At 40.8% G+C, this 14,245-nt stretch overlaps 1 protein-coding gene across 2 annotated transcripts in view; it reads left to right on the top strand.

Moving 5' to 3' along the window:
• Positions 1 to 11,670: 11,670 nt before the first annotated feature.
• stat5a (signal transducer and activator of transcription 5a) overlaps positions 11,671 to 14,245 on the top strand; it is a 101,838-nt gene continuing 99,263 nt past the window's right edge. For both annotated transcript variants that reach the window (XM_034190509.1, XM_034190508.1), the window contains exon 1: positions 11,671 to 11,817. The gene's annotated coding sequence lies outside the window, so the exon portion shown is untranslated. The remainder of the gene's footprint in view (positions 11,818 to 14,245) is intronic.

The following is a 14,245-nucleotide window of genomic DNA, read 5'->3' as shown; positions in this document are numbered from 1 at the left end:
TTCAATTATTTATATTGTGGCAAGTCACAACATAAGTCTCCCCAAGAAAGCACATTGGAAACAGTGGTAATGAAAAACTCCCTCAGGCATTTTTTCAGTTGTAAGAAGAAACCTCAAGCAGACCAGACTCAGAGGGGTGACCATCTGCTTTGGCCATAATACCACAAACAAAAATTCAAATCAACAAAGTCCAGTGTCCACTGTGAGGCGTGTGTGTCTGATTGCTGTATTTATGTGGACATAAATAAAGACATATATCACCGTGGTGGCAACAAGCTGCAGCAAGCGAGCGCGCACACGGAGCGGACACTGACAGCCCCCCAGGTTGAAATGGACCATCAGATCAGAACACACAGCTGGCGATCTGACCGTCACGTCACCCACGTGAGCTCTGTTCCACATGATGCGGTGTCTGTGCTTTGACGCTTCGTCCACAAGACACGCTTGTCGGGCAGAACACGCGCATGGACAACTGGACACACCTGACCAGTAGATGTGGACATGATCAAAGCACACTGCTTCTCATTCATGTAATTTCATGACTGTATGTCTGTGACCATGGGTCATCACCAGAGGAACAGATGGATCATATTTGTGTTACTCGCTTGATAAATGTGGTGTTTTTATATGGTGTAGCATTTTAAATATTTTGTAGTACTTCCATGTCCTTCCTGATATGAGGGCAGCTTCCCACAGCTTTCAAACAACAGCTCCATAGCTCAGTGGTAAAGTCTCTGACTGCGGATCAGAGGGTTGGAAAGGCGCAAGTTCATGTCCCGTGTGGTGTGGTTTTTTTTGTTGTTGTTTTTTTTTTCTTATTATTCCACATAAGCAGCACCTTGTGGTCCCACAGGTACCGGCTGGTTTTCATTTCTTCCACATAAGCGCCGCCATGTGGTGCACCTGGCACTGTTCCTGCTCGATAGACACTTGGCGCGTGCACAAACTCTGCCACCGAGTTCGTGCACGCCTGCAACATCGCCACAATGTTTTGTGCACTAACTTGGAAGTGTTTCATGCTGTTTTGACGTTTTCATCCAAATGTTGTCCAAACTTCATACTATGTGTGAAGGGGCTATAACATCACTTATCGCTACATTGTCAGAGGTGGTGGATTCATTATCTGGGCACATTGTTCCTGTGGGCTGTTTAGGACTGTTGGATTGTGTTGCACCAGTCAAATCCAGAATATGTCATCCAAGAAAATGGACACAGTAGCTGAAACTATCTCAAATATACCTTAGCTGTAGGTGGCTGTCAGTGATTGGTGACGCTCAAGGATAGAAGTTTTTGCCTTTTTTGACATCAGAGCTTGACAGAATATAAACGTGGCCGCTTAGCACTGTTGTTGTCACTTAATTTAAATTTAAAAATATCCGAATGCTGTATTTCTGTGGAACAGTTTAATAGGGGAGGTGATGGTCCAGTGGTTAAGCGTTGGGCTTGAGACCAGAGGATCCTTAGTTGCACCCGTGTGTAGTGGGCGCCTTGTATGGCAGCACCCTGGGTGAATGTGAGGCATTTTGTAAAGCACGTTAAGCGTCTGATGCAGATGGAAAAGTGCTATATAAATGCCAGTCCATTTACCATTCATGAATACATTTTTTTTTTTTTAATAGAGGATGATATTAAGTCTTCTATACTCCAACTACAGTGTTTTACTCTGCATCTTCTCTTAAAATCTCAATTGGAAGATCTCATGGTATTTCTGACGCAAAGAAAAAAGGCTTATTGAATTTGATGATTTGTTTCTTATGACATTAATGATGCAGACTGCACTGCCTCTGATCTTGATGCATTACCATCCAGAGGAAGAAAAATGGCCACAGTGTGTGTTTGACTAAGATTTTTTGTCTGGATTGTGTTCTTGAAACTTCCATTTTCCTTAAAATGTTTTTTAAATTACTCAACATTGTAGGATTCCGGGTTTATTTAGTAATTGTGAACATCCAAGGTACACATCCAACAGCACCTGTTTTACTCACAGTGGACCTGGAAAAGAGCCACAAGCTTTGTGCTTGTGGCTCTTTGTGATGCACCTCCAGATTTTCTTGGAGAATGGGGGCACAGGTGGTCTTGAACCCAGGACCCTTGTTTTTTGGAAAGACTAGCATGCTACCTGTTTGTTGGTGTTGGAGACCATGAAACCTGTTAACTCAGTGGGATAAATGGCTTCATACTGCATACATTTAATTCCTTTCAACAAAGCACATGCTACTTGTGTAAGGACACTTCATCATGTGGGAATTAACAGGCAGGAATCAAACCAGCGCCACGAAATTAACTCAGTCTGGTGCCTTAAAATAGACACAAGAAAGCAGGAGTAGCTCCAGAATAATGCAACATGCTGCCGATACTGTTTCACGTTTTGGTGTTTAACAGGATTTCAGCATAAAGGAAAGCAGTGAGAGCACTTTGAATGGTGGGTGGCATTTCAGTTTCCTAACAGGAAGTGCTTACTTACGCTGATGAATGCAGTTTCTCCTCAGAGGAAAGATGTGGTGACACTAGTTTGTGTTTATTTCATTTTCTTCATCTTGGCTTTGCCTCGGCGAACATGCCGGCGTGTCATGTCTTCTCCTCGCCCCGCTGCAGACAGGCGACGGTGCAGAGTTACTACAGTGCTCAGCTGGGCTTTAAACACACTCATCACATGCCTCAAATTCTCTGCGGTGATTTTTGAAGCCTGACAGAAGGCAACGTAGACATTAATGATGACACAGTGTGGGTATAAAACAAGGATTGTGTTTGTTGTGTTACACACACTGCTGAAAGGTCAACACTGGAAACTTTCAGTTTGCTAACCCAACTGAAATAGATATTATTTTCTCACAAGAAACACCACAGAAACGTTTTTTCCTCATTTTGAATGCTTTTTTGTCATTTTGAACTTTATTACAAAAAAGATGCTTATATTTGTTTTAATAAACCTCTCAAGACCAACCTGCAGTGCTGTGATGGCCCCCCAGAGGGCTGCGGATTATACATTGGGAATACCTGATTTTGGGTTTAAATTATATTTACATTTTCCCTAGCGATAATGTGTCCATTTGAATTGTTATTCGATTCTTCAAGAACTAATGAATTATTATTATTATTATCAGTATAGTAGTAGTAAGTAGTAGTTGTTTGGTTCTTTATTGCGGTGTGTGATCTCCAAAAAGAACTGGACAGGACACGGACTTCAAAGTTAGATGTTGTATTGAAAAGTTCAAACACTGATACAGAGAGTCATCTCAGTACTGAGGTCTTTTGAACAGATCACATGCAACCATCTGGACAAAGAGCCTAGATGTTTCTCCTCCACTAACTTTTATTCCTGAGTCAAGGTCGGCCCCATGTGGGTGGGCGGTCCTTAGCCTGTCTCTGAGTTGGCTGCAAAGTGAGGTGAAGTCGGCGGGTGTCTGTTCGCGTTGCGTTCAAGGTTGTTATGTAAAAAATCTTATAGTGTGTGTATGTCTGCAATATAGTGTAGTGTCACACAATAAAAACAGAGTGTTCCATCATGCTGATTCTTTTCCAAATAGATGTGAATACTTTGGTTTTATCAATTAAACATCTATAAAAAGATCAGATGGTTTTACCAAATACAAGGACATTTTGGATGTGCGTCGGAACACTCTTACATAGTATTTGTATTATTATATTTTTACCATCACATTTTGGAGTGGATGCAAATGTATGACATTTTTATTTAAAAAAAAAAATTCAAAATTCACGATAAATCATTTTACTGCACATGCTACACTCACCATTTCCTGAATGTCTTTCACAATCAAAGTATTTTATTGTGACAGTGGAATGACCTTCCTGTGCAGCTGCTTACAAACTTTCTTCAACTAGTTTTCTTGGAACACTATTCCGATGATAAACTGAAGTACAATTTAAAACACAAGTGGAAAAAAGCATGATAAAAGAAAATGTGCAGGAAATAATATATAGTGATCATTTAGCTTTAGCAACTGGAGCTACAGTTGCGTATCCAGTGTGTGTGTGTGTTTGTTTTTCATTGTGAAACAGAGCGCCACATGGATTTAACAGTTTATAATAGATATGCTCCATTTATTAATTTGTTTTACAACAAACGATAAAGCTGAAATGAAATTATGCTTTACCACCTAATATCTAATGATTACTTTCCAGCTTCTCTGTTTTGACTTTAATGTTGCCTTTAGAGTGGTTGGCTTGAGACTTCTTCTTCTTTGTCTTTCGGCTGTTCCCGTTAGGGGTCGTCACAGCAGATCAATCGTTTCCATCTCACCCTGTCCTCTGTATCTTCCTCTGTCACACCAACCACCTGCATGTCCTCCCTCATCACATCCATAAACCTCCTCTTTGGCCTCCCTCTTCTCCTCCTGCCTGGTGGCTCCATCCTCAGCATCCTTCTCCCTATACACCCTGGGTCCCTCCTCTGCACATGTCCAAACCATCTCAATCTCGCCTCTCTGACTTTGTCTCCAAACTGTCCCACCTGAGCTGTCCCTCTGATATGTTCATTCCTAATCTTGTCCATTCTTGTCACTCCCAAAGAGAATCTCAACATCTTCAGCTCTGCCTCCTGTCTTTTTGTTAGTGCCACCGTCTCCAAGGAGTACAACATAGCTGGTCTCACTACTGTCTTGTAAACTTTCCCCTTCACTCTTGCTGATACTCTTCGGTCACAAATCACTCCTGCCACCTTTCTCCACCCACTCCACCCTGCCTGTACTCTCTTCTTCACCTCTCTACCACACTCTCCATTACTTTGAACAGTTGACCCCAAATATTTAAAGTAATCTACTTTCACCACTTCTAGTTCTTGTAACTGCACTGTTCCACTGGGCTCCCTCCCATTCACACACATGTACTCAGTCTTGCTTCTACTGACTTTCATTCCCCTTCTCTCCAAAGCATATCTCCACCTCTCCAGACTAGACTCAACTTGCTAGTCTGTCATTCAAAATTTGATGATGAGCCTTTACTTGAAATGAAACTATTTAACTGATGTCATAGTTTGACCTGGTAACAATTTCAAAGGAATATGCAAATTGGGCAGTGTGGTGGAAAAGTGGTCTGTGCACATGCTTCCAAAGGTTCCTGGTTTAACACCTCCCGTGCACGTTCTCCATGTCATTTAGAGATGTAGAGCATTGTAGAACATATATCTCTCTACAGGCCCAGCCATTGACTGAGGTTTTGGAGTACTTAAACAAACAAGCAAAAAACTATGGAGGTTATTTAAACAAATTATACAGCAACACTTCTAAAAAATTGTTGCAAGCCAATTAACAAATATAATTGTAAAATAAATGGAATTGTAAAATAAATAAGTACATGCATAAGTAAATCGAAATAAAAATCAAAAGCTTGACTAAATTTTCCTTGTTGTCTAAGTATGGCCCTCCCTAGTGGAGCTGGAGGAAAAAACAAAATGACACAAACATTCAATAGCTTATGTGAACCAACATAACTGCTAACATATTTTGTAGTTTCTCCATTTCACTGGTGTCTAAGTAACAGTCAAATTTAGGGAAATAGGTGTTGTTGGATTTTTTTTATTATTATTATTTTTACGACCTCGGTCATAAAAATCACAGGTTATGAGATCAGGCTGGTTTTTGAGCACTTTCTCTTCAATGTCATCAGCCTGACAGAACCAGTGGTGGGCACAGCTAACCAAAAACTTATCTTTGATTTACCATCTTTGATAACAGTTAATCCATGAACCGAAAAGTTAACTTTTATGAGGCTAAACGATAACCCCTAAAAAATTTTGCAGAAGTTGCAAATAAAAGCTAAACTGATAACTTTCAGTATTGACTTCAGTACACTAGCATCTACTGAAACACAACGAGTAAGCTCTTCTGTGTCAGATCAGTCTTCTCTCAGCAAAAGAGACTTGGTATGCTGGGATACAGTAGTGTTCAGAATAATAGTAGTGCTATGTGACTAAAAAGATTAATCCAGGTTTTGAGTATATTTCTTATTGTTACATGGGAAACAAGGTACCAGTAGATTCTCACAAATCCAAAACACCAAGCATTCATGATATGCACACTCTTAAGGCTATGAAATTGGACTATTAGTAAAAAAAAAGTAGAAAAGGGGGTGTTCACAATAATAGTAGCATCTGCTGTTGATGCTACAAACTCAAAACTATTATGTTCAAACTGCTTTTTTTAGCAATCCTGTGAATCACTAAACTAGTATTTAGTTGTATAACCACAGTTTTTCATGATTTCTTCACATCTGCGAGGCATTAATTTTGTTTGTTTGTAAGCAAGATTTTGCTCAGTTACTAATGTGCTTGGGGTCATTGTCTTGTTGAAACACCCATTTCAAGGGCATGTCCTCTTCAGCATAAGGCAACATGACCTCTTCATCCATGATACCTGGTATGCGATATATCGGCCCAACACCGTAGTAGGAGAAACATGTTATTGAAATAAAGGACTTCGAAGCAGTTAAAATGATAAATACTGATAATTAATTACCTATGAAGAATTTGGGTCTGTGTAATCACATGGGCTTTTTTGTGTGTATGATTGCTGTATATGTTTGACATATTATTATGATTTTTATGCTTATTAGAAATCTTTCTGTTATGATTATTTCATGCATAATGAACAGTCTACAGTGGACTGGTTGTGCTGCAGGTGAATATATTAACACATACGTACACATTATGTGCGTTTTCTGGAGCCACACTCACCTTAAATACTCCGAGTTGGTTGTATGTGTCTATCCAGATGGCATGAGCATGTAAGCCGGTGAGCGGGGCAGATCATTGGCTGTCTGAGTGCTGGCTGGAAGGAGGATTTGAGAGGCTAACAGGCCAGCTGAGCACAATAAAGTGACACTGCCAAAGATCAGTTCATTGCATTCTCTTAAACATGAAATGACACCACATGCTGCGTGTATCAAGCTAGGAAATATGCTGTGGAACCAGAGTTCCATTCCAAAATGAGACAAGCCACTTGAGGCAACAGTAGGTTCACGATGCAAAGCTGCAACATTTACACAGATATTTGTGGACGCAACAACTGACATTATATTTTTGAATGGTGCCAAACGTTCTCGATGAGCATGAAGACGTTGAGTTTCACGGCGTGAAAACGACATCTTGCTGTTGGTGATCACAATAGACTGAAAACGTTTTGCAGCCTCTTTATTACAGGTCAGCTCCTTTAAATAGCCTCTGACAAGGTTGCAAAAGGCCACCGTGTCATCACTATAATGAAGTAAGGTGTCTCTGTTACCAAAACAAGGCTCAGCAAATATCTTCCTGCAGAATGCACACCGAGGGCTGACCACGTGGTAAAATGCTCGAATTGCTACATGCAGTCGTGTCTCAGCCTTGTAATAGAATGTCACACTCCAGTAGAGTTGGATTTCCTATGCTGGTGACAGTGTAGAGCTAACCCTACAATCACATTAGCTGCAAATGAAGGCGACAAGCAACTGGTGTTTGTGGCTTGATAGGTGTTCCCGGGTGTAGCCAGCTCATGGTTATTTGGTGTTAATGCCCACAATGTTTAATGATAGATTATAAAAGAGGGAAAAATGCAGCACTGTTACTACGAGTTTTTAATTCATGCTAAACAGGGAGGGTCCACTGGTCCAAATCTCTTTATATTATTTGGTGGTGTATATTACAACCCCAAACTGATTTTAAAGTTTATCCTAACCACAACTAGTGGACCCTAGGACTAGTGACAAGTTCCCTGCTTATCTGCTTAATGGAACCAATGTGTATTGCTAGTTAGCATGCTAACATTTGCATAAGATATCTTGTAAAACACTTCAGAGGTGTTATCTGGTTACAAAAACATTTTTAGATTTATGTCACGATGGGTGGCTGCCCGGTAACCGTAGCGGCTGGACCCGCAAAGCAGACTTGGCTTAGGTGTAGAAGTAAACATGGTCTTTATTCCAGGCTCTGGCACGGTACACAGGTGGTCAGTCAGCGGAGTGGAGGTGCAATTGGGATCAGGCAAAAACGCAGTCATATTCAGACGGGGATCAATGGTATGAGCAGACACAGACATAAGATGAGGCAAGAGGCATGGTCAAGGAGAACAGAGCAAAACACGGTACACAGCAAGGCAAAAATCAGGACTGAAAACAAGAGGCTGGAATCTGCAAAGATGACAAACTGGCAGAGGAGTGATGGCTGGGAGGTGCTTAAATAAGACGGGTTAACTAGGTGCATGTGAGGAACAGTCTAGAAAGGGGGCGTGACTAGTGGACAAAGCACAGTGCAAGATAGTGACCAAGTGGAGTGATGTAATAGACAAAGATGCGTGAGCAGGTGCAGGGAGTGTGAGTGAAGGAAAACACAAAGCAGACTGAATCAAAGTGCGAGACAGAGACACAAGGCAGGTGAGTGGAGTGAGAACATAATCAGAGGGGCGTGAGGGAAACAGGGAACTATAAACAGAGTCCGAGGACAGAGTGAAATATAACAATGAACCGGGCATGAACATGAGAACAAAACATGAACCAATAAGTACATAATAAAAACTTCATGAGAACTGATCAGGGAAAATGGAAAATAAATACTTAAGCAAAACTAAACTGGAACTGACTAGGAAAACAAGGTGGTAAACAAGCTATAAGAAAACAGAAACTACATGAAAACAGAAAGCAAAACCCGATATTAAAGCAAAACTGATACCACAAATGAGAAAAGCAAAATGAACAAGTGATGAACTAATGATCATATACAAACACAAACTGGCTGAACAAAAGTAGAACAAACTGGAAAATGGCTAAAGTATAAAAAATAACAAAGAACAAAAGTGACAAAACAAAATAGAACAGAGAATAAACACATAATGAAGATAACACCTAATAAAACTGGGGCAGATGATGAGAAAAGAAGAGGCAAAACCAGAATCAAAACCCCGATCAGGCTAAAGCGTGACAATTTAGAAGTGTTTGTTGTCTCTAATGTTTATAAAATATACGAGAAAAATGGGAAACATAATAGATTAGCTAATAGATAGCTGTTTCAGTCTGTTTTCCACTATACTGGATTACGTTGTTTGTGGAGTAGCCAGCTGACAACACGTTGCCATTTTTTTTTTCTCGATTGGTAGTCACCATGTTGCGTCACTTATCACTGACATACAATAGACTTCTTGTTTATTTTGGCTCCGCCAATCTGGTGGCTTAGCGACCAAATGCCTACTCATATGAAAATAATTAGCAAGTTGTTGCTTTTCCACCGCTTGTAGCTAATGTGACTATTGGGTTAAATGGCAAAAAGGTTGAGTAGGTGAGTGGTTGAGTGAGCAAGTTAATATAGCCAGGTTGTGTAGACAATAACTCAAACACAATAACTGCTATAATCTTGTATTCACACAAAGAGCACATAATGAGATGATGATGAATTGATTAGTTGGTGTTAAATTTGATGCACCGGATTAGTGGAAAGAGCGAATTTGTTTTGGTGACATAATGTCACATGCAAAGTTTGTCTGCCTCGGTGGCCTTTTGCAACCTTGCCAGATATGCTAGCAACAGCAGGGATAACCATTATGGCCTCTAATGGACAAACACGGGAATTAAAAGTAAAACCATTATGAAAGAATGCAGGGAACGTGGGCTGGTGATGATGCAGTAATGCAAATTGATTATGGCAAACCAGAAATACTGGAACGTTATTCTGCAGTTCATATTAATATCAAAATTAATAGTCCCACCTGCTGGATAGATCAGGGATGTGCATCTATATAAAACAGAATTTCAAATTTAAAGGTGACAATTGGTACAGTGTTTGTACGTGCACTATCACATACTTCCTTTTTTACGTTAAGAAACTGATTTCTTTGGCTTCGTCCGTTTTGCTTACAGCGACTCTGCATGTGATTTGACAGAGGTTTACAATGGATACCTTTCCTGACATGCATAGATGTAAATCTTGATAAACATCAAGGCCAACCTTCCTATTAAAAAAAAATGTGTAAATAACACAACAATGTAATGAGGTACCAGATTTTTTTTTTTCTTTTTTTAAGAAAAAATTATGCCTTGCTTCTGGCTCCAGCTTTTCTTGAAATCTTTCTTGGGTTTTGCAATATTCTGCTGACCAATGAGGAAGCAAATGGAGCAGAAGGCATTTCATAGTGCAGCTTGTGTTGCTATGATGTTTAGCATGTTACGGGGCTTCGGAGGTTGGCAAACAGTTCACTGTTTTTGGTGCATTCACATGAAAACTGTCCTACAGGAAAAATAACAGGCAGACAGATATATATTGCAACAGCGTTTGAAAATCTGTAAGAATAACAAACTATTAATTTCTATTTTGGTTTTCATGAACCAAAACTGATTTATTTTTTTTTTTTTTTGTAAGAATATATGTTTGAATACAAAAGCTGATAAATATATGGTTAGCTGTTCTGCCTTAAAACTTTTTTGTGTGTGTGAATTATTTATTTTGTTATATTTCTACCTCTCCCATCATGTGGTGAACATTTATGAGTCTGTCTCATAGTGTTTGTTTAATAAAACAAAAGCCACAACTTCCTGTTCTCACAATATTATGACACCAAAACAAAGGTGGCTGCCAATTTTCAATGATGAAACAAACGTTTGTACTAATGTCCTTGTCAATTTGAAAAATGTGACGTAAGCTGTGAATGTTGAAATGGTTGCGTAATGTGGGCTGTTTTCACTTTAACATTAGCTGGAGATGGGTGGTGTGGGGGGAATGTTATTTTTAAATTTTACCATTTGGTTACCTTTCAGCTGCTAGTTAACTAAACTACCTGCTTGTGTTTGTTGTGTCTCTACTGAAAGATTGACCACAGTTTATTTAAATGTGCTTAATTTGCTATGACGCAGTTGAGTGGAAAACAAATTTTAGCTGGTGCCACCATGTCTCCGACGCTTTCACCGCTAGCTGCCCAGCCAAACAACTAACTGGTAATGAAGTTTTCCACCAAAGATTTTTACCCCTGCTGAAGAGGTTACGTTTTCACCTGTGGCCTTTTGATTGTTTGTTAGCAGGACTACCCAAAAACTAAATAACCAATTTTGATTCATCTTTATGGCAGGATGGTGCATAGGCCAAAGCGCAACCTAATAAATTTTGGTAAAGCTCTGCATCAAAGAGCATGTCACAAGACAACAGTTACGAGCAAAGTTTGCCAATAAGGATCAAAGGACAGCAATCACAATCAAACATCAATTATCAGGATCAACACATATTCAAAGATTAGAAATATAATCAAATGTAAGTGATCAGGATCAAAGTTCTGTGGTCAGGAACAAAGTTTGCCAGTAAGGATCAAAGGACAACAATCAAGTATCAAACATCAGCTATCAGGAGCAACATATATTCAAAGATCAGGAACCTAATCAAATGTAAGTGATCAGGATCAATGTTTGTGGTCAGGATCAAAGTTTGCCAACAAGGATCAAAGGACAGCAAACATCAGTAATCAGGATCAACACGCACGGATCTTGAATGTAATTGGTACAGATTCAGATTATGATCTAGATCTGGGTGTGTTTTCTGACAGGAGTGATCATGAATAAAGTTTGGATTCTGTTCTCGGGCTTATTCTAAATTAACTCTGGGCTGTTCTACCATGTGCCTTTATGGGTCATAATCAGCTTTATCCATTGGCTGTCACAGTCAGATTCTCAAGGTCATACTATGACCCGTATTGTTGTTTTGTAGGAGGCGTGTGGAGTCCAGCAGGGGCCGTCACCGACAGGGTGTTAGGACTGCCTGAATAATCCTGTTCGGCTTGGACGGCTGCACCACCGCTCATTCTGCAGACTCTGCTCAGGCACAACTTGACATACAGAAGGAGAAGTTTCATCAAGGTAGGAGTAGAAAGCCCAGGTTCACTAGAGCCAAAAGAACAAATATTTGTACAGTTTACTTTTTCGACCCTCAGTTCACATCAAGTTCCCAACATTGATCCCTTCAGTGGAGATTTACACCACAGGCATACGAGGTCTGTTAGAAAAGTATCGGACCTTTTTATTTTTTGCAAAAAACCTGATGGATTTGAATCACGTGTGCTTGCATGAGCCAACCTTGAACCTTCGTGCGCACGCGTGAACTTTTTCACGCCTGTCGATTGCGTCATTTCCTGGTAAGCAGCCTTTGTGTGGGACATGTGTAGTGCGCTCGGTGGATTTTCATTTCAAGGAAAAAGATGGAACGACTAGAGCAGCGCCGCATCAAATTTTGCCAGAAACTGGGCGACAGCCAGGTGGAAAACCATTCGGATGATTCAGACGGCTTTCGGTGACTTTTTAGTCGTGTGACTATTCGAGAAATTGTGGAAGAGGTGGGCATGTCACAACATGTCCTGTGAGACTTCAACACAAAGGCGCTTTTGCGCCGCTGTCAGCAGCAGCATAAATTTCACCGTCACTCTTTTCATGGCCAAATCTTCTGTCACAGTGGAATGTACCGATGTCCACCTCTTCCGCAATTTCTCGGATAGTCACACGACGGCCCAGCATCACCACAACGTTCACTTTGGAAATGATCTGGTCATTTCAGCATGTTGATAGCCGACCGGAGCGTGGCTCGCTCTCTACCGTTGTGCGGATGTCTTTAAACCGGTTGTACCGCTCCTTAATCTGTGTGATGCCCATAACATCGTCACCGAAAACCGTCTGAATCATCCGAATGGTTTCCACCTGGCTGTCACCCAGTTTCTGGCAAAATTTGATGCGGCGCTGCTCCAGTCGTTCCGTCTTTTTCCTTGAAATGAAAATCCGCCGAGCGCACTGCACACGTCCCACACAAAGGCTGCTTACCAGGAAATGACGTAATCGACAGGCGTGAAAAAGTTAATGCATGTGCACGAAGGTTCAAGGTTTGCTCATGCAAGCACATGTGATTCAAATCCATCAGGTTTTTGCAAAAATAAAAGGTCGGATACTTTTCTAACAGACCTCATATTCAACACCTTCATCTGCGTTCCTCTCTGGGTCCTCTGCTTTCTTTGAATACATGCACACCAGATTGCTCAGACATATAAATGTGGCTGCTTTCATCACATGCTCAGAAAAAAAATAATGGCTGAGTGAATTTAACATCATCTGCAAAGAAGATTGATCAGTGGCATTGTCAGTAAAATAGCATTTTTGGGCCTAAATTGTAAAAGGCATAGAAATGTGAAATGTTGAAGATATTTACCATGAATCACCCAACAAAACATTGGTTAAACTATTTTGCACAACAAGCAGGAGTGCCCTCCCACAAATGTTGCACACACTCGCTGACTCATTGACTCGCTGACTCCATTAAGGCTGTGCTTGTCCTGCTAATGGCAGGGAATTTTAGCTTTTTATTTCTCCTCGTCATTGGACTGGAAGTACCCTTTTTGGCCATTCATAGACCTCCTTCATTCAAAGTTGCTGTAACGTCAGTTGAATGTCTGACGCACTGTCGAGTGTTGACAATATCCTTCACACCATGGCGCAAACGGGCAACGAAAGAGTGTGAAAGTGGCGATATTGTGTGTATCGGAGACGATCTTCAGCTGTTATTGTGGTGGCTCTTCATCACAGCCTGTGAAGCAGCAGTATCCTCAGGCCACTGCTGCTTCACTGTTGGTGATGACAACCTGAGAGGTCGCGAATGCTTCTCAACTCTACATGCAATTACATTTGAAATCTGTCTGACATCATGGAACAAAGAGGCAAAAGCTTCTTACACAAAGGCATTTGTATTGTTGCTTTGATGCTTTTTACTGTCAAAAGTTCAGCTATCTTCTAATGGATTTGTTTTTTTTTTTAAGTTGAAATTGGTTTCATTCATCAGCACAACTGGTGGCATCACTTTAGTTGGTGAAAGTGATTTGGTTTGACTGATTGTTCTTGAGAAGCCAAGTGAAGAATTGGAGCATCTGGGTTTGTGATTGTCCTGGATTAAGATAATGATCAGGCTTTCAGTTACTGCCTAGATATGACCATTAGAACGTGGTGAAAATGTTGTGTGGGCCGCTGAAGAGGAGGTACTGCTGGCCCACCACCACCAGATGGCGCCCTGCTTGAAGTGCGGGCTTCAAGCGTCATAGCAACCGGGAGTGACAGCTGTCACTCGTCATCAGCATCAGCTGTCACTCATCCACATCACCACCACCATAAAGGCCGGACTGCAACTCCACCTCCCCGCCGAGAAATCAGCAACCTTGGAGGTAATTTCTCTGCTACACTTAACGCTGACTAATAGTCTGAACTTCTTTGCAGCCATTTTCCTGTGGTGTTGCCTTATCTGTGGGATTGGCGT

This window comes from Thalassophryne amazonica, chromosome 16 (genome assembly GCF_902500255.1).
Source record: "Thalassophryne amazonica chromosome 16, fThaAma1.1, whole genome shotgun sequence".
Classification (NCBI taxonomy): Eukaryota; Metazoa; Chordata; class Actinopteri; order Batrachoidiformes; family Batrachoididae; genus Thalassophryne; species Thalassophryne amazonica.
Note: the sequence above shows the minus strand (reverse complement) of the source record. Positions and strands in the feature narration are given on the sequence as shown.